At 41.5% G+C, this 19,485-nt stretch overlaps 1 protein-coding gene across 5 annotated transcripts in view; it reads right to left on the bottom strand.

Moving 5' to 3' along the window:
- The window catches only part of FBXL7 (F-box and leucine rich repeat protein 7), a 161,299-nt gene that overhangs the window by 44,292 nt on the left and 97,522 nt on the right, over nt 1-19,485 (bottom strand). Inside the window, exon 1 of one of the 5 annotated variants that reach the window (XM_087890235.1) lies at nt 11,609-11,761. The exons of the other annotated variants lie outside the window; for them this stretch is intronic. The gene's annotated coding sequence lies outside the window, so the exon portion shown is untranslated. Of the gene's footprint in view, nt 1-11,608; nt 11,762-19,485 lie in introns of those variants that run through there. 5 annotated transcript variants of the gene reach the window in all.

Here is a 19,485-nt window from a genome sequence, read left to right as displayed (position 1 = left end):
GATTTTAAGTCACTCAAATTAATATATGTAAAGATTATAGCCCAACAGAAGCTCACCAAGCCAAACTTCATCAGTCAATTTTGCCCGTATGTATCAAATGTTATGTTGTCTTTATACACTGTGATATCTCAGTAGAAACCAGAACATGGATTTGGTTAGAATGGATGGTTTTCCTTTTCCTCCCGCTGATTTGACTATTAATCCCAATTGATAATTTACAGAAAACCCACTTCTAATAAGAATACAGCTAGTCCTCACTCACCGACTCTAATTTGGACTGGCAATTCTGTTGCTAAGGGATTCGATTGTTAAGTGCAATTTTGCATAATTGCATTGACTTAATGGCATTGGTTCCAGCTATGGTAGTTAAGTGAATTACCATGGGTCCTTAAATGTGACTTCATCTAATTGCAATTTTCTGTTAGCTTCCCCACTGGCTTTATTGGAACTGGATGTGAAGGTTGCAAATGGCAATCATGAGACCATGGGACACTGCAACCATCGTAAATGTTTACCAGTGCCCAGTGCCCAAATGGTGCTCACATGACTGTGGGGATGCTGCAATGACCACAACTTTAAGGACTGGTCATGCATTTCTTTTTTCAACAGCATTGTAAATTTGAATTGTCGCTGAATGAGTGGTCAGTAAGCAAGAACTATCTGTCTCTATGGATGCAACTATTTAAGTCACTAGGAATTAAGTGTGTCTCAAAGGGAATTTTATTTCTTAGACTGGGGGAAAGATATGAGTTTCATTTTTATGGATTTTCTAGAAATTTATTATATCCCTTGGTCCAAAGGAAGTAAGGAAAATGACAATGGGATCCACAAGAATGAGTGAGAAGAAAAGTTTTACATAAGTATATATCTGTCTTACATTACATTATTGAAATAGCACTTGTACCTTCACATGTATCAGGTATAATGCTCTGTCCTTGATGAAATTAAAGAGTAAACTATGACCAACTACATGTCCTTGTGGGAACCATGACGTTGAGACTGTAGAACATATTATATACTACACTGCCCTTTATAGAAAAATCTTTATTGTTCTTATTAAGAATCTTTATTGTTATTAAGAACCTGGTATTTTTTTATTGCATTGCACCCTGTCCTCCTGATGTTGCTAATTTAAAGAATGGTTGCCTTTTCTGTCAGGTAATGATCAGGCAATTCACTAGATCTATCTCTTAAATTTACCTACTTATATAATTTGCTTATGGAGGAACAAGAGTATCAATATGTAATCCCCACTGAAGAAGTTAATGGTATGACACAAAATTCGTCTTACGGAATGGTTCTTTTTAAAAATTTAAAATGTTTGTTAGTTTATAATGGATAATTTTATGATATTGGTATACCCATGCTTAGATTATTACTTTGACCAAAAGTAACTCATGATACTGATACCTGTTCAAAGACTTTGCTATCTTTTTGAAAATTATTTTTGAAAATTATTCAGCCAAATGGATAAGCAATCTCTACTACCTACTAGAGTTCTGCAGCTCTCTGCCATGCTAAAGAGGAAGTGACATTTGGAAGACAAGGCAGGGTGATTTTTATAATTTAGTTTTTGACAGTATTGTTTCTGATGAAAAATAGATTTTAATATTTTTTTTGTATACTTGATGTAGATTCATCCTCTTTTAATCCCTTTGTGCCCAGCCTGCTGTCATGATTCGAATGTTCTACATGCCATAGAAATGAATACTTTGCTAATATGAAAAATAATACAAATCTAACATTTAAGGTTATCCATTAATTCCCTTCAAATGTCATTGCTGTATACTGTTAAATATGGGTGATTAAAAGTATGGGATTCTCTTTAAGAACACATAGGTTCACACATTCATATTTATCCCAAAACATTTTTGTTTGCTTCTCTTTTTAGTCTTATTTTCTCTTTTAATTCTATTATTGCCTTGATGTTTAAAATAAAATGTAGCATTTTAGGTTACCTTTACCCCAGATGTGGATGAAAATAAATTGTAGCTCTGTTTTCAGAAAGAAGATAGAAAAAGTGCTTTATAGCAAATCACATAAAATGGTTTTGGAAAGCACCTATAGGAATTATGAGTTGACCCTTTTTTCCCCAGACACTGAATTGGAATATCTGCATGGATAGTCTCTGGAAACAATAGGAACAATTAAAGCAAATTGAGTTAACAATGGTTGAATGAAAATTTATGCTTCCATTTTTACAAATTGCCAACAGATTACAAATACTGACATGCTGGAACTATGCCATGTTCTTTAGCATCTTTTTTTTTTTAACTTCAGAAAGTTGTTGTGAGAAAAAATTGTGTTGCTGTTGCTTATGATATGGAAGCATGCAATGAGCACTCATTAGAACACACCATTATTAGTTTATAGTGACACCCCTAAATATTGTGCATCATTGGGTCAAAACATATAAACACAATGAATCAGTAAGAGCTAATTTTTGATCAAGAACAAAGTAGACAGCCTGTGGCAGCAAATGACAAATTTCACATAGGACATAGTAATGAATTGATTAAGGACAACTGAGATTGCTCAAAAGATAGTTGCGGTCAACTTTTGCATTTCACAGGAATCTTTGGGTCACATTATTGAGGTTCTTCAATAACAGAAGATTTATGCAAAATGGGCTCTTCATATGCTGATTGCAGAGGTCAAAGTTTCTCAAGATGAAATTGCCAACAACTGTTGTTATTCTATGAGAATGAAGTTGAGAAATTTCTCCCAAGTATTGAGACAGTGAAACATGGAATCACTATTATGATTGAGAATTAAAGCATCAGTCCATGGCATATCATCACAAAGCTTCACTTGTGGAAAAAAAATAAAAATCCAAGCTTCAGCAAGAAACTTATGGTTTCAATTTTTGGAGACACAGATGGTGTTATTCAAATGGATTTCCTTGGATCTGGTACTGCTATCAACTTAGAGTGCTACTTTGAAACATTCAGAACTTTGCATCAATGATTAAGCAGATTGGAAGCAGAAAAAGGAAATCTTGATGCAAGATGATGGTGCTAAGCCTCACTCTTCATGAACCTCCCATGAAGCCATTGTAAATTGGATCTCACCATCTTACACCATCTGTCATACAGTCTTAAATCAGTGCCATGGGGCTTCCACTTTTCCCAAAGTTAAAGGACTGCCTTCATAGGATCTGCTGATTTAAGTAAAAAAGTAAAGTGATGGCTTTAAGAAACATGCACATTGTTGGCAGAAGTGTGTAGCAATGGTGAAGATTATGTGGGGAAGTAAGCACAAATGACAAAAGAGCTAATTTCAAGATAATTTTCCTGTTTAATTGATTAAAATATCCCAATTTAAACTACAGTTATAGAGGTGGAGGCATGATTTTTTCATTTAACCGTATTATAAAGCATTTTGAGAGATTAAAAAAATAACAAATCACCAAGTCCTGATGGCATTCACCCAAGTGTTCTTAAGAGCTCAGACATGAAACTGCTGACTTCCTCATTTCTCCTTCAAATCAGGCTCAGTGCCAGAGAATAGAAGGTAACCAATGTGATATCAATCTTTAAAAAGGGAACTAGGGGAGATCTGGAAAATTACAGGCAGGTTAACTTAATGTCTCTTCCAGGTAAATTGGTAGAAATAACATTCAAAGAAAAAGTAACTCAACATACAGAGAAATAAGCCTTGCTGAGGAAATGTTATTCTGGACTGTAAGTAAATCCTACTTCACCAACTTTTTTCTAGAGTGTTGACAGGCACATGGATGGAAGTAACTCTATCAATGCTATAGTCTTAGATTTTCATGATGTTTTTAACAAAATTGCTCATCAAATGCTTTTGAGTAAATTTAGCAACCACAGCTTAACAAGATTCATCAGTTTAGCTATGAAAGCCAGCTTGGAGACTTAGGGTTTACCACGCTCTCTCAATCCAACCCACTCACAGAGTTGTTGTGGGAAAGAAGGAATACAGGTAGTCCTCAACTTACAACAACAATTCAGTCCAAAATTGCTGTTAAGTGAGACATTTGTTAAGTGAGTTTTGCCCCATTTTACGACTTTTTTGCCAGATTTGTTAAGTGAATCCCTGCAGTTGTAAAGTTAGTAAAACAGTTGTTAAATGAATCTGTCAGAAGGTCTCAAAAGGTGATCACATGACTCTGAGATGCTGCCATGGTCATAAGTATGAACCAGTTGCCAGGCATCTGAATTTTGATCACATGAGCATGGGGATGCTGCAAAGGTCATAACCAAGAAAAACATTCATAAGTCACTTTTTCAATGCCATTGTAACTTTGAGCAGTCACTAAATGAATTGTTGTAAGTCAAGGACTACCTGTATTAGATATATTTTCTGCCTTGAGTTATTTGTAAAAATATAATAAAGGTGGGAAACAAATAAAATAAAGCTTCCTAGAAAAACCTCCTTTTCTAGGACACTAGGACTAAGTCTCACAACAAAGATCAGTGGAAGGACACTTAAAACAGATAAAAGGAAGCACTTCTTCACACTCCTTTGAGTGACTCAAAGGAAGATTCTGACTGAAGATGCATTTTACAAATCAAAGCCTGGGTTCTTCTTGTTATAGAGAAATATCTAGTGACATGATACTATTTAAAAATATTTTTTTTAAAAAATGAAAACAACCAAATGTTCCAAGGCTTTGTAAACTTGCATTTTTCTTTATCCTACTACTCTTCATTCAGAGCCATAAATCATATAAATACAATGTGTTTACAATTCACACCTGTACTACTGCAGTAGAAAGTAAAAGGACCAAATTAAGCATTTAAACATTTATGAATCTAGCATGGGAAGAGCAAAAAGGGCTAAATCTTGTTTTTGTTTTGTTTTGTATTTTTTTTCTTTTCATTAATCTCAGCTGACAATATATTGCAGCCAACACCAAAGGAACTTGAGACACAAGCATATGTGATGATCACACAATTGTATACCGAGATACAAGATCTCCTGTGCTCTTGACATAAAACAAAGGAGACATTGTTCTCCACACAATAATAATGTTTTCGAACAGGAGGTTGGAGAAAGACCCTTAAGGTCTTTCCTTTGTAGATAAATCTCTGGCATTGTAGTAAGTAAGAGAGAGAGAGTAAAGAGAAATTTTATTCTTTGGGAAATTCTGTGTTCATGTGTTTATTTTAGCACAGGCACCATTTGAGATGTGGTTAGAGATGTTCTCAGAAGCAAAATAGATGATGCCACAACTTTCTTATTCACACAGTTCATTTCTCAATTTAACAAAACAGCTGTATTGACTGAATATGTTGAAAACATTGTGCACAATCCGTCTTGAGCTATATATTTAGATCCTAGTGACTCTAGATATAAATATGCATGTGTTGAATCTGTATATTTTCTATATAGGGTTCCAAGTAACACCCCCAATGAAAGAAAACTCTGAGGCTTGAGTTTCCTCAAAGTTTCATTTTATTAGAGATGTCATATTGGCACATCTGGGAAAACCTGAAACTGAAAGCCCCCGGGTTTTCCCCACCCAAAAGAAAGTTCAAGACCCTGCCCAGCACCCACATGTCCATCACATGGTCCAGTCCAAGCACTGTCCCAACTGGAAATACCTCCCAGTTCCAACCGTCCAGGTGCAGGGCAAGATGTCCTTGACTCTCTGAGAAAGGAATGTTATTATGACTATATATATCAGCCTGGATCCATACAATCCCCCCTCTCAGTTTCCCACAGTAGTACATGTGGCAGGTCTGAAGATCTAACGAAAAAGATGGCTTCCAGGCCTGACAGATAGAACTTTCAGAATCTATCTTTCTTAGGTAGTTAAGACTGAATTCATTATGTAGTGAATATGCATGCATGAAGTACTCCTGGGTTTCACCGCTATACTGTAGGTTGCATTCTCAGTTGTAACTGACTAAACAGGACACATGGATGATCGAACACTCTATGCGCATGCATGTATATATGATTTTTAAAAAGTCTATCCAATTTGCTCTGGATGATCAGAGTACAGGTAGTCCTCAATTTACAACAACTTACGACTTAGTGACCATTCAAAGTTACAACAGCACTGAAAAAAGTGACTCACACTTACGACCCTTGCAGCATCCCCATGGTCAGGTGATTTACATTTGGATATTCAACAATTGGTTCATATTTATGACAGTTGCAGTGTCATAGGGTCTCGTGACCAACATTTCCGACCTTTTGACAAGCAAAGTCGGTAGAGAGTTCAGATTCATTTAACAACCATGTTACTAATTTAACAACTGCAGTGGATTCACTTAGGACCGCCGACATGATCACCAACGTCTGATGACAGATATGGCACAAGAAGAAGAAGAAGAAGAAGAGTCATTCACTTAATAAATGTAGCAAGAAAAGTCATGAAATGGGGCAAAATTCACTTAACAAATTTCTCACTTAGCAACATAAATCTGGGCTCAAGTTGCGATCATAAGTCGAGAACTACCTGTAATTTCATAACATGGATAATTAAAAAAAAGTAAATTTGTTGTTTTGCTTGCCAGTGTCACTTAAGATTTTTTCGATGAAAAATCAGGTTCGCCTGATCCGCCAGTTGTGTCCCTTTCTAGATCGGGATTCCCTACGCACAGTCACTCATGCCCTCGTCACCTCTCGTCTGGACTATTGTAACGCTCTCTACATGGGGCTCCCCTTGAGGTGCACTCGGAGGCTCCAACTGGCGCAGAGTGCGGCCGCACGGGTGGTTATGGGAGCGACGTGGCATTCCCATGTAACACCTCTCCTGCGCGAGCTGCACTGGCTCCCGGTGGTCTTCTGGGTGCGCTTCAAGGTTTTGGTTATCACCTTTAGAGCGCTCCATGGCTCCATGGCCTTTTCTGCTACAGCATTATTAGAAGGTAGTGGGGTTCAGCCAGTACACAATTTCTGATTAGTTGGCTAAATTAAAGGCATCAGGGATGGGACATTTGCTTAATACAGCAATATTCCCTAAGATGTTCAGATTTTCACTTCTCCTCTATATTCTGTAAAACTGAATATAATAATATAATAACAATAAAGGTCAAGGAATCCTGGCAGGCAAAGGACCTTCCTAACAACATCCAAACAGGAAGATCTGATGATCTCTCATCAATTATTCTCTTTGTGATAAATTCTGAACAGACACTGAACCCAAACTAGCCTATTTAAGTTTAGATAGCTGATTGTACTACTTTTATTTAAAACTGTGTATTTTTTGCCTCTCTTTTAAATTCTGCTTTTCTCCATGAATTACTTTTTATATTCAACTCCCTTGCCTACAAAAACAATAAATTTTGATACTGCATCTTTAGCTGTTCTGCAATATCAAATATTGTTCTGAGGAGAAATGATTGAACAAAATAAGATTATCAATCATTCTAAGCTTCTCCCAACTTATCTGAATTATATTACAGTAAAAAAAAATGCTAAGGGATCATTTTCCCAATTCTCTACTTTTACAAAGTTGCTATCAAATGTCATCTGACACTGCCATTTAATGAAAATATATGTTGACATATATCATTCCAGTAGGAATATACTACCACTAGTCTCACCTTTAAATGAATTAGACATTTTAAAAAATCAACTCTATTCTCTGACTGCAAAATTCTTAATTTTTCTTAAGGAAAAGATGTCAGACATTCTCTAATCAAACCATAGCTCAATACATTTATCCCAATGCTGATTGTCTGTAATCAGCATAAACAAGCTCATTGCTATAAATACATACTATAGCATAAAGAACAGAATAGCCAAACTTTAATGGACTAACAAATATAAAATATATTACATTGGAAGAGACGTCTGTACAATATAGGACCTCAGGGAATTATAGTTTATATAAGAAGGAGCCAATGTGGGTTAGGTTTCCCAACCTTCTCCCACTATTACCAAATTAGAAGTTTAAACAAGATATTTTTGGAATTACTTTAGATTCATATTGCCAGTAAATGTAGCTGGGGGAGGGAGTGTTCATAATGCTTTGCATTATGGACTTTTTCTACTAATGTGTACTCAAATATATTCACTGAACAGTGAAATGTATTCTTTAATCCCAAATTTAGGAGCAGCACTTCCAAAATGATTTGGAAAAGCACACATTGGTTTTCTCCTAGAATTATGCTTGTATCAACAATATTAACAATGGAGGATATTTTCTTTCTAATGGCTTATAGCAGGGGTGTCAAACTCAAGGCCCGGAGCCCGGATTCGGCCCACGGGATATTTAGTCTGGCCCGCAGGGCCGCCCTGGAAAAAGTGAAGGACCGGCCTGCGGTGCTTCTGCCAGTGAAAACAGGTTCACAAACTCCATTTTCGGCTGCCACGGCCTCCTTTTTCACTGGCAGAGTTGCAGGAGGCTATGGCAGCCGAAAATGGAGTTCGGGAGCCTGTTTTCGCTGGCAGAGCATTCAGGCCATCACAGGAGTCCCCGACAGGACTGAAGTCAAGCTGGCCATGCCCACCCTGGCCAAGCCCACCCCGGGCCCCTGAGTTCAAACACAACCCTGATGTGGCCCTCAATGAAAATGAGTTTGATACCCCTGGCTTACAGGAAGAACTAGACAACCTCTGACCCACTAGGGATTCAGAGATGTTTCCTTGTGTAAACAGAGAAACAGAATGCCCATAGGCCGCAGACTGGTAATGAAAATTGCCTGCCTATGGCTTACCATGGCATTGTGGCAATGCAACAGCATGGTGGCACTGAAGCAGACACAACTTTGCTAAACTTCAATTCCTTGGGTGTAATGAGTCCCAGATTTTGGACGTATTCTTTAAGTTAGCCCATTTGATTTATATCGATTCAAAAATTGTTGCCATATGATGCATCGTTTTGCCCAATTAAAGATTACAAAGAGACAGGAGAGTTTTAATAATATATAGTTTATACATGCAGTACAGGCTATTCATGTTAGATTTATGATAACTGTTGTTGCCAAAATGAAAAACTCACAATATAATTAAAGCTATTGCCATAAAATCTAAACAAGACTGTTCCAAGTATAGATCCTGCAAGATGACTTTACAGTTACAACACAAACTGGCAAAAGAGCACACCCGGAAGGGTGCAATTGACTCACACACAGTTTGTGCTTATATACTAGCTATATCCACTTATTGGTTCATTAGTTTATCCTAACAAAAAGCACAATATGCAAATAATCCAAAATCACTGATATCTGATCGTTCATTATTTACATTGAAGTAATAATTTGATTCTATAATTATATATGCCACCTCTGACTGGCCCCGCCCCCATCTATTCTCTGCTTCCCGAGTCCCAGCTGATTGGAAGGAAATGGGGATTTTGCAGTCACCTTCCCCTGGAGTGGGGTGGGAATGGAGATTTTACAGTATCCTTCCTCTGCCATGCCCACCAAGCCATGCCACGCCCCCAAGTCACGCCCACAGAACCGGTAGTAAAAAAATTTGAAATCCACCACTGGTGCACAGAACAGTGGTTTTCCACATGGATTTGAGTATTGAGAGAAGGGATTAGCCATCTTGCTCACAACTGTAGCAGAATGTTTGAATGACACTAACTTTGCAAACCAAACTTTCTAATCACTTTTGGAAATTGCTTATTAACCCTCTTAAAAGGTAACTACAGAACTTTGGAACAAATTTGGAAAGTCAATAGGTGGGTTTTCTCTTCAACTTTGAACAAAACAAAAATGAATTATAAGCTGAATAACTTTAAATTCAAAAAGAATTTGAAATGAAAAGCAAAAAGCTAAATAAGATTTTGATCTAAGAAAATTATAAATGGATTAGGGGGACAGATAAATTTGTTTGATCGACTTTTAATTTTGGAATTAGTAATAAAAAATAAACAGCTCCTTGTGGGAAATAGTCTTATTTTAGCTATCCTGGTTGTGGTAAGCTATAATAAATATGTTACTTTATGATTTTAGAAACTGGACACTAGAAGGGATGAGAGTTCCTAAGCAGTAGGAACAAACCAAAAATACAAGCCTGTTTTTGATATTGGTACTAAGACTTAAAAAATGACACAAAACATTAAAACATTGGAAACATTAAGGGAGATCTTTGAATAATGGAGCCAAAAATGAGCAATTACAGTAGTCTTCAATTTATGATCGTTTTTTAATGGTTCAAAGTTCCAATGACTTCGGAAAACCTGACTTATAACCTGTCCTCACACTTGCAACTATCACACCATCCCTGCACTCATGTAATTGTAATTCAGGTACTTGGAAACCAACTCACATTTACAACCAGTTGCAATGTCCTGCATTCATGTAATCCTGATTTGCAACCTTTTCAGCTGGTTTCCATTATGTAATGTTAATTAGGGAAGTTGGATTCACTTAATGATTACAATAATTTGCTTAATGATCAAGATAAAATGGTCATAAATCCAGGTCCAGTCAATTGATGACTTACTTTATGATTGCACTGATTTATGATGGAAATTCTGGTTCCAATTGAGGTTGTAAGTTGAGGACTACCTGTCGCATATCAACATATTTACTCAGTAATAATATTTGCTTTCATGGATAGACTATGTCCAAAAGATGTTAATAAAGGAACGACAGATATGGAACAAATTTTATCTGATAAGAGTAAATATCAGCAATGGAGCTACAAATGACAGGTCAAGAGAGTGATTTGGAAAAAGATACTTTACTGGATACACAAAAGAAACTGGCTGAAGTTTTAAAAAGTAAAAGGGAAATACAAATGATAAACCAAGAGAATCAGTGGTGGGTTCCTCCCGGTTCCCCCGAGCCGGTAGCGGTGACAATATGACTAAATCCTAAAGAATTGTCACATGACCATTAAGCCATGCCCACAAAATAAGCCACGCCCACAGAACTGGTAGTAAAAAAATTTAGAACCATCCCTGAAGAGAATAACTTGGAAAATATTTCTTATTGGATTTACAAGAGAGGCTTGTTAGAGCTTGAAGAAATCTGTGCAATGGGGAAAAGAAGAATAAAAGAGGAATGAAATCTTATGACAGTATTTGTTTGAATGAAAGATTAAGACTGTTAGAAGCAAAACTAAAAAAATATAAAGTTGGTTTATTTGAATAAAGTTAAAATAAGGTGTTTTTTTTGCAAATTTCTGGTGAATCTTTTTGCTGATACCAGGATTGAAAAGTTGATGTTTTATGAATTTGCTTATAGATAAGGGATGGGATATAGGTTGAAGAGATCTCTATTTGTAACCTTAGAGTAGGCGAAAAGTTACTATATTGTTATGCTATACATGTTATGATGAAGGTTGGAAATCACTTCTCCACATATTTCTTTTCTTTTTCTTTATTATATTATATTATATTATATTATATTATATTATATTATATTATATTATATTATATTATATTATATTATATTATATTATATTATATTATATTATATTATATTATATTATATTATTATATTATATTCTTTTTTCTTTTTTCCTGTGTTTTTTGTTTTTCTTTTCTATTCTCTTTCTCTTTAAGTTAATTTGTATTACTTTTCACTTTTATAATGAAAATTCTTAATAAAGGTTATATTAAACAAAAAAAATCAAGAAAGCAAATAAAATCCTTGTTTAAAAGGAAACCTTTCTCCTCTTCAATGTCTCCAGAATTTGAAGGAAAGGCAAAATGGGCGTTGGTTCTTACCTGACACGCCTCTTCTCTGACTGTCGGGCACGGCAGTCAGGATGGGTGGAGACCTGGTTGAGTCGTCATTGGACCGGGTCTGCTGAAAAAGGCAGGAAGTCCCTCCCCTGTCCGTGGCTGTCAGTTTGAGACGAGGGAGTATCAGCAGTAAGACGTGTCTAGGGATAGAGAACAAAGAGAATTAGAAGAACCCGCCCCCTCCCAGGTGAGGTCGTACCGGGATCGGCCTCCACAATAAGGGTGGGGCTGACTGCCGTGCCCGACAGTCAGAGAAGAGGCGTGTCAGGTAAGAACCAACGCCCATTCTCCTCCAGTCGGGCACGGCAGTCAGGATGGGACATACCAGAGCCAAGTGTCCAGACGGGAGGGAGAAGGCCGGTCCCGAAATCAGGAAGCCAAGTGGACCCCTTGCAGGACTCTCCGGCCAAAGGCCGCATCCGAAGACGCGTACTTGTCCAAGCGATAGTGGCGGACAAAGGGAGAAGGCGATGCCCAGGCCGCCGCCCGACAAATCTCGCCGATGGAGGCCCGGGTGGACCACGCTGCTGAAGTGGCTGCGCTTCTCGTCGAATGAGCTGTTATATTGCGAGGAACTGGAAGAGCAGAGGCTTCGTACGCCGCCGAAATGCAAGCCCGAATCCAGCGCCCCAAGGTGGTAGAAGAAACCTTCGATCCCAGAGAAGCTGGTAAAAAGGATACGAAAAGGGCGTCCGAACGCCGTAAGGTAGCCGTGCGGGAAATATAGATCTTTACAGCCCGACGGACGTCGAGGGTATGCCATCGCCGTTCAAGAGGATGTTGAGGATTAGGACAAAAGTTAGGAAGTACTACTTCCTGGGCCCGGTGGAAAATCGTATTCACTTTCGGGATGAAAGAAGGATCCAATCTCAGTACCACCCGATCCTGGTGGAAGATACAGAGCTCCTTACGAATGGACAGGGCCGCCATCTCAGAAATCCGCCGAGCCGACGTCACCGCCACAAGGAAGGCCACCTTAAAGGATAGGTATCTTAAGGAAACATCTCTCAAGGGTTCGAAGGGAGGAGCAGTTAGAGCCCGGAGAACCTTAGGTAAGTCCCAAGAAGGGTAGCGATGGACTGCAGGCGGACGGATATTGGTAGCGCCACGCAGGAACTGCCGGATCAGAGGATTCTGTGAGATAGGGTCCGTTGAGGAGCCGGATAAGATCGTGGAAAGGGCAGCCACCTGGCGGCGAAGTGTGTTAGGCGAGAGGCCGGAGACAAACCCTTCCTGCAGGAACTCGATGACAAGAGGAACTGAGGCCGAAGTAGGAGAGACAAGTCGAGCCTTACACCAAAGCCAGAAGGCTCGCCAGGTGGCGTCATAAATCCTTGTGGTTGAAGCCCGTCGAGAGGCTTGGATAGTCGAAATGGCGCCTGCCGAGAGGGGAAGCTTACTCAACACTTCCCGCTCAATCGCCACGCAGTGAACTGGAACCAGAGAGGATCCGGGTGCTGCAGTTGGCCCTGGGTGAGGGTCATCCAGTCTCCCGGTATCCGCCAAGGGGGCATTACCGACAGGGATCTGAGGTCTGCGAACCAAGGACGTCGGTTCCAGGCTGGAGCGATGAGGATTAACTCCGCTTGCTCCTGTAATAATTTCCGTACCACTCTGGACAGCAAGTTGACCGGTGGGAAGGCATACAGGAGCTGATTGGTCGGCCAATGACTCCGGAGAGCGTCCACCGCCTCTGCCCCGGGGCAAGGGAATCTGGTGAAGAATCGTGGTAGCTGGTGGTTGGACGCACTGGCGAATAGATCCACTGTCGGACTCCCGAAGCGGCGAACCACCTCCTGGAACAGACGAGGAGAAATGGACCACTCTGCGTCGTCGATCGGGGACCGACTGAGAGAGTCGGCCGTGCGATTTAGAACACCGGAGATGTGAGTTGCTTGAATCGATGCCAGGTGGTCCTCTGCCCAGAGACCCAAATGCCGCGCTTCCCTCATCAGGGCTCTGGAACGAGTCCCCCCGAGGCGGTTCGCATGCGCTTTGGCTGTTACATTGTCGGTCAGAATTAAGACATCTCGGTGCAGCACCTGAGGCTCGAAAGCCTTTAGGGCGAGGAAGATGGCCCGCAGTTCTAGCACATTGATGTTCATCCGTTTCTCGTGTGCTGACCATAGGCCCTGAGCTAGGTGGGGACCCAGATGAGCTCCCCAGCCCGACAAGCTGGCATCCATTGTAAGCTGCAGTCGGCACGGCTCTCGAAACCTGGTCCCCTTTAACAGGGCATCCGATGTCCACCAGGACAGAGACCGGATCACAGACGGAGGAAGGACCAGTCTTGTGGATGAGGTGTCCCTGTGGGAACGTTGAAAGGGCAGCAGCATCCACTGTAAGTCCCTACTGGGTAAACGGGCCCAAGGGACTATCCCAAAGGTAGACACCATCTTGCCAAGAAGACGCGACAAAGCTAGCAGCGAAGAAGACCCCTGATTCTGCACCCGGCCAGCTAACTCTCTGAGGCTGTTAACCCGGTCCGGAGACAGGAACACCTCCGAAGACAAGGAATCAATTACTGCTCCCAGGTGAAGAATTCGATTAGAAGGGGTTAAGTGGCTCTTAGCCAAATTGACTGAGAACCCATGATCCTGGAGAATCTGAAGGGTCCTAGTCAGGTCAGCCTGCGCTTGCTGCCAAGACCTTGACAAGATCAAAACATCATCTAGATAAAAGGACACCCTAATTGGGAGTGTGGCGACATAACCCATGAGGGCAGCCATTATTTTGGTAAAGGCCCTAGGGGCCGAGGACAAACCAAAGGGAAGGGCCCGGTACTGGTAATGGTTGTTGTTATAACAAAATCTGAGAAACTTACGGTGTTCGGGAAGGATGGGAACGTGGAGGTAGGCTTCAGTTAAATCCACAGATGATAAAAAATCCCCTTCCCTAATGCAAAGTAAAATTGTTTGTAAGGAATGCATCTTGAACCGGCGATAAGTTATGTGCCGGTTCAAGGACTTCAAATCAAGGATAGGACGCCAGTCCCCGGAAGACTTTTGTACTAAAAAGAGTCTAGAGTAAAAACCTTGGCCAAATTCGGAGGGGAACACCGGTTCGATGGCACTTATAGCTAGCAAGTGATGGATAGCCTTCTCCACTAGTGATCTCTTAGTAGCATTGAGGGAAACTGGGCAACGAATAAACCTAATAGGGGGACTAGATGAAAATTCCAGGGAAAGACCAAATTTAATGGTCCGTCTAACCCACTCATCACGAACGGTATCCTCCCAAGCCTGGGAGAAAAGGGTCAGACGACCCCCAAGCTGTTCTGAGGAAGGCCTCCTAACGAGACCATCTAAAGGGACGGCCCCTGCCACCTCTTTGGCCTCTGCTAGGGGGGTATCGAGGGCCTTGTCTGACCTGATTATAGTGTTGAAGGTTCCCACGTTGTTGGAAGGGTCGGTGGGATCGCTGCTGCAAGTAGCCGGAGTCAGGGCCCCGAAAGGACTGCCGTCGAAAGGAAGACGACGAACGCCCATCTGACCTGCGGGATACCGCTGGCAAAATCTTCTTGTGATCTCTGGTCTCAATTAAGAGAGGCTCAAGAGCAGGCCCAAAAAGTTTGTCACTCGAGTATGGTGAAGACGCTAAGCACCACTTACTACGAACGTCAGCTTGCCAATATTTCAGCCAAAGTAAGCGCCTAGAAGTAACTGCGGAACCAATTGCTTTGGCCGAAAACCTGGCTGCAGAGAGAGTGGCGTCCGCCGAGTACTCTACCGCTGCCAGTATTTTGTTAATGTCTTGTAGTGTTCTCACCTCAGAAGGAGGAATACGGCTCTGCAACTGCTTCAGCCAGAGGATCGACACCCGGTTAAAAAACGATGCGGCAGATGAGGCCTGCACGGACCAGGCCGCCGCCTGATGACCTTTGATGAGGGTGCGTTCCGCTCTTCTCTCCTCCGGACGTAGGGATTCCTCAGCCGGGCCCGAGGCGGGTGAGGACGAGGTCAAAGCCACCACCGGTGTGTCCACTGAGGGGATCTGCAAAAGAGAAGCATACTCCTCCGCCAGATTAAATAAGCGTCTGTCTAGGCTGTTGGGGATTGGCCCCGTGCTAGGGTTCTTCCATTGCCTCTGCAAGACGTCTGCAAACAATTTAGGGGCTGGCACTATCTCGGTTTGAACTGTAGGCACGTCAAATAAGGCCGAAGAAGATGTTGAAGTCCCAGGTTGGGCTTGGTCGGAGGGCGAAGGGATGCCAAGACCAGTGGTGATCTGAGCTTTATGTAATAAGGAACAAAACATTTGAGGGCGGAACAACCCTACAAACGAGGGCTGATCCGGCTCTAAGCCTTCATCCTCCAACAGATCTTGGTCAATGATGGCCTGTTCTTCCTCGCCTGAAAGGGAGCCTTGGCTATCCCTGGAAGGAGAAATTGCCCGAGGCAGGACCTGAGAAGAAGCCTGCAAGGGCTGAGAACTAATCGAAGGAGCTTGGTGATTCAGATATTCGGAAACTTTCGAGGAAGACCTCTCCTGCAACCCCTGAGCAATCCCTTGCTTTATTGAGTTAGCTATCAACTGGGCCAAAGCAGGTGTAATATCCAGTTTTTGGGCCTGAGAGGGCTGGACCACAGAATCTCCTGCCCCTATGACAACCGGTTCAGGGTTGTGAATTGTCTGAGAAGGATTGACCACCTGTATGTCAGTGGGAAAAACGGTGGCTGTATCAGGAATCCAAGAGTCCCCCGTGACTGAAATATCTGGGGAGAGAGGAGGTACAGGAGAGGCCTGCGACAAGGCCGCAGTCCTGGCAGGAGCAGGTGGGGGCTCAGGATTAGATGAGGCCTCTGGAGGCTCTTTCGAGGAAGGGGAGGCTGCTTTATTAAATGCTTTCTCGATAGCCTTATGTCTTCTTTGCTCATCCTTAGCCTTAGATTTAGATTTAGATTTAGGGGCCTCCTGGGAGCTATGATTCCTAGGCCTCTTAGCTTGGGAGGTTGAGGCCTGCTCCTCCTCAGGACCTAGCTGAAGCTGAGGGCGTTTATTCTTTTTTCCCTTGTGGGAAGGAATGGCGTCCGCCATCTTAGGAGGGTCTGTAAAATGGCCGCTGGTATAGACTGCTAAGGAGGCCAGAGGATCCCCTCAGACAATAGCAGCTGAAACTGAGACAAATCGGCCCACGGATCTCCGAGGAGGAGTACTCACTGCGTAGGACTTCAATTTAGAAGAGCTGGAAGTATTTGTGCAAAGTGTTAGCCAGCCGGCCTAAGCACTTTGAATAAGCGCGGGATCGCAAACGCGCTAAAAAAATAGCCAGCCGCTATCCCCCAGAGCCGACGTTCCGCTCAGAGGCTTCTTCGCTTATGGCCCTCTCCTTTTCTTTCTTTTTTTTTTTTTAAACTAGGGCGCAAGCCAGCCGGCAAGACACCCAAAGGCGCGGAAACACAGCGCGCTAATTAGCAGGGAGCCAGGCGATTCAGAGGCCTCTCCGCAGTTGGTTCTCGTTCCGTAGTTTTTTGTTTTTTTTTTGAATCGGAGCGCAAGCCAGCCGGCAAGACACTCCCGGAGGCGCGGAGAAGCGTCGCGCTAATGAGCAGGCAGCCAGGCGATCTAAGGCCGATCGTAAGGGCTCCCTCGGCTGCCAGAGAAGTGAGGCCGCCGCGACGGAGCGAACTCGTGCGCGTCGGAAGAGGAATCACCAGCCGGTGATGTAACCTCAGGCGATCCCCAGCGGAGCTAGCAGCTACCACGCTGAAGGGAATCAAGCCTCGCCCCTGCTGCCTTCAACTAAGTTCTCTCTTTCTTTCTTTCTTTTTTTTTTTTTGCTTATCCAAGCGAACAGACTACCCTAGACACGACCGGTCTGGACTTGACCGAGTCGAAAAACTGACAGCCACGGTCAGGGGAGGGACTTCCTGCCTTTTTCAGCAGACCCGGTCCAATGACGACTCAACCAGGTCTCCACCCATCCTGACTGCCGTGCCCGACTGGAGGAGAATAATTCCTTTTTTCAGCCCAAAGTTCATAATAAGTGCCTTCAAGGAAACCCTGATCAGGCTGAGTGTTTAAAAACATAAATTAAAAAGTGCAAAATATATTACTGATCAATCATTACTTTATCTGCTCAATGATAAAAGAGGCTAGCAGACTAAGCAATTTATTAAACTACAAATTTAATAATTGCTAAACCAACAGGATAATTACAGTGGTACATTGGTGCTCAACTGCTTTTTAGTTCTCAATGCATTTTGACACGAACATTTTGTCCCAGTACTCATCATTTATTTGGTACTCAATGCACAAGCTAGAACTTGTTGGTGTTGGCTACATTATTTGCTATGGAAAAAATTGTTTGGTACTCAGCATTTTTCATACTAATTATATTTCCCAGAACCTATTAATGATGAGTACCACTGTAGCTCGGAAGCAATGTTTAAGGTTGTGAAGTAACTTATTCTACTGTATTAAAATACTTTTTTGTCATTTATTTGTCAGTAGATTCTCTTCCTGACTTTCCAACCTACAGCTGTACTGCTACAACCTTCAATGCTGCTTCTCTGAGCAAAAAAATAAAAATCGTATAGACTCACTACTTCAAAGTTACTCTGCTTACTCTATGCAGAAAGATGCAAAAGTCTGACCAATATTTTAAAACATTGTTGATGGAAAAGGGGTGAAACACAATGCAAGATCCCCTCTCTCCCAGATTTGATTTCTCCTTTACTGCTGCCATAATATTATAGAAAACATATGAGGGAAGCAATACCCAGAATGTGATTTTTAAAAGTCTTTTTAAAAAAATCACAAATGTTGTGAACCAGATACAATTATCCTTTCAGAATGCATGACAGATGGTGCTTTTACCAAATGGGTGCAAGATGTGTACTCAAAAATATACTAGCAGCTCAAGAAGACAAAATAGCTGGCAAGGAGCATTGGCAAGTTGGCACCAACCAGCGAAGTTTTTGACAGTCTTTTGCAAGCCCAACAATTTCATATATGCTCTTTCTGGCTTTCTTTTTTTGGGATATTTTGGCAGCTGTATAGTCCCTCTTTTTTGCTTAAGGTTTCTGACTGAGTGTTTCCATGGTGACACTGACCTGAGAATATCACACTACCAGATTAAATCACAGGTTTAAACAAAATGTATGCCATAAGATACAAGAAAAAGAAACACAGGACTTGATTTATGGAAGGTGTGGAAACACTCTCTCAACTCTGACTGATAAATCAAACAATTTTGCCACTTGGCAACAGAGGCCAAAATCACCAGAGGTGATTTTATGACACTGAACACCATGGAGGTAATAAAATGAGGCTAATATCAAATTCCACATGCTTCATCAAATTTGGATACTGCACACATTCTTTGCTGATGTTGTACATAGTGAACAACGGATGAGTATATGCTTTGATGCACTTTTTTACTTTGCCCAATAAAGCAAATCATGAGACCAGCAGGATGTTAAACACAGACAGCACTTGAAAATCTCCCAAAACTGTGCATTATGGATTTTTCAGGTTCTACTAAATATCAACCACTAAGGAATAATGATTCTGACTTCTTGTTCTACTTGGGAGGAAAAAAAATATGTTAACCTTGATAGACAATTCGAGGCTCTTATAATCTACCTGTAACAAACAAACCCAAATCTGAAGTGATGATGAAGATGTATCACAAGTATAGAAAGAGAATATTGTCATAAAGCTCAGTTTGTATTGCATTTTTGTATTCATGAGAACAAGAACTGCTACAAAATATTATTTCAATACTTTGAGTGGGTATGTCTAGTTTAATGAAAAGAAGGACTAGGAGTGACATGATAGCATGTCACTCGGCTGTACTAGCGAACTATCATCCAGTCTCCAACCTTGGCTTTGTGGCGAAGGTTGCTGAGAGTCTG

This window comes from Pantherophis guttatus, chromosome 3, assembly GCF_059756535.1.
Source record: "Pantherophis guttatus breed Tessera chromosome 3, ASM5975653v1, whole genome shotgun sequence".
Classification (NCBI taxonomy): Eukaryota; Metazoa; Chordata; class Lepidosauria; order Squamata; family Colubridae; genus Pantherophis; species Pantherophis guttatus.
The sequence above is the reverse complement of the archived record's forward strand: the minus strand, read 5'-3'. Positions and strand labels throughout refer to the sequence as shown.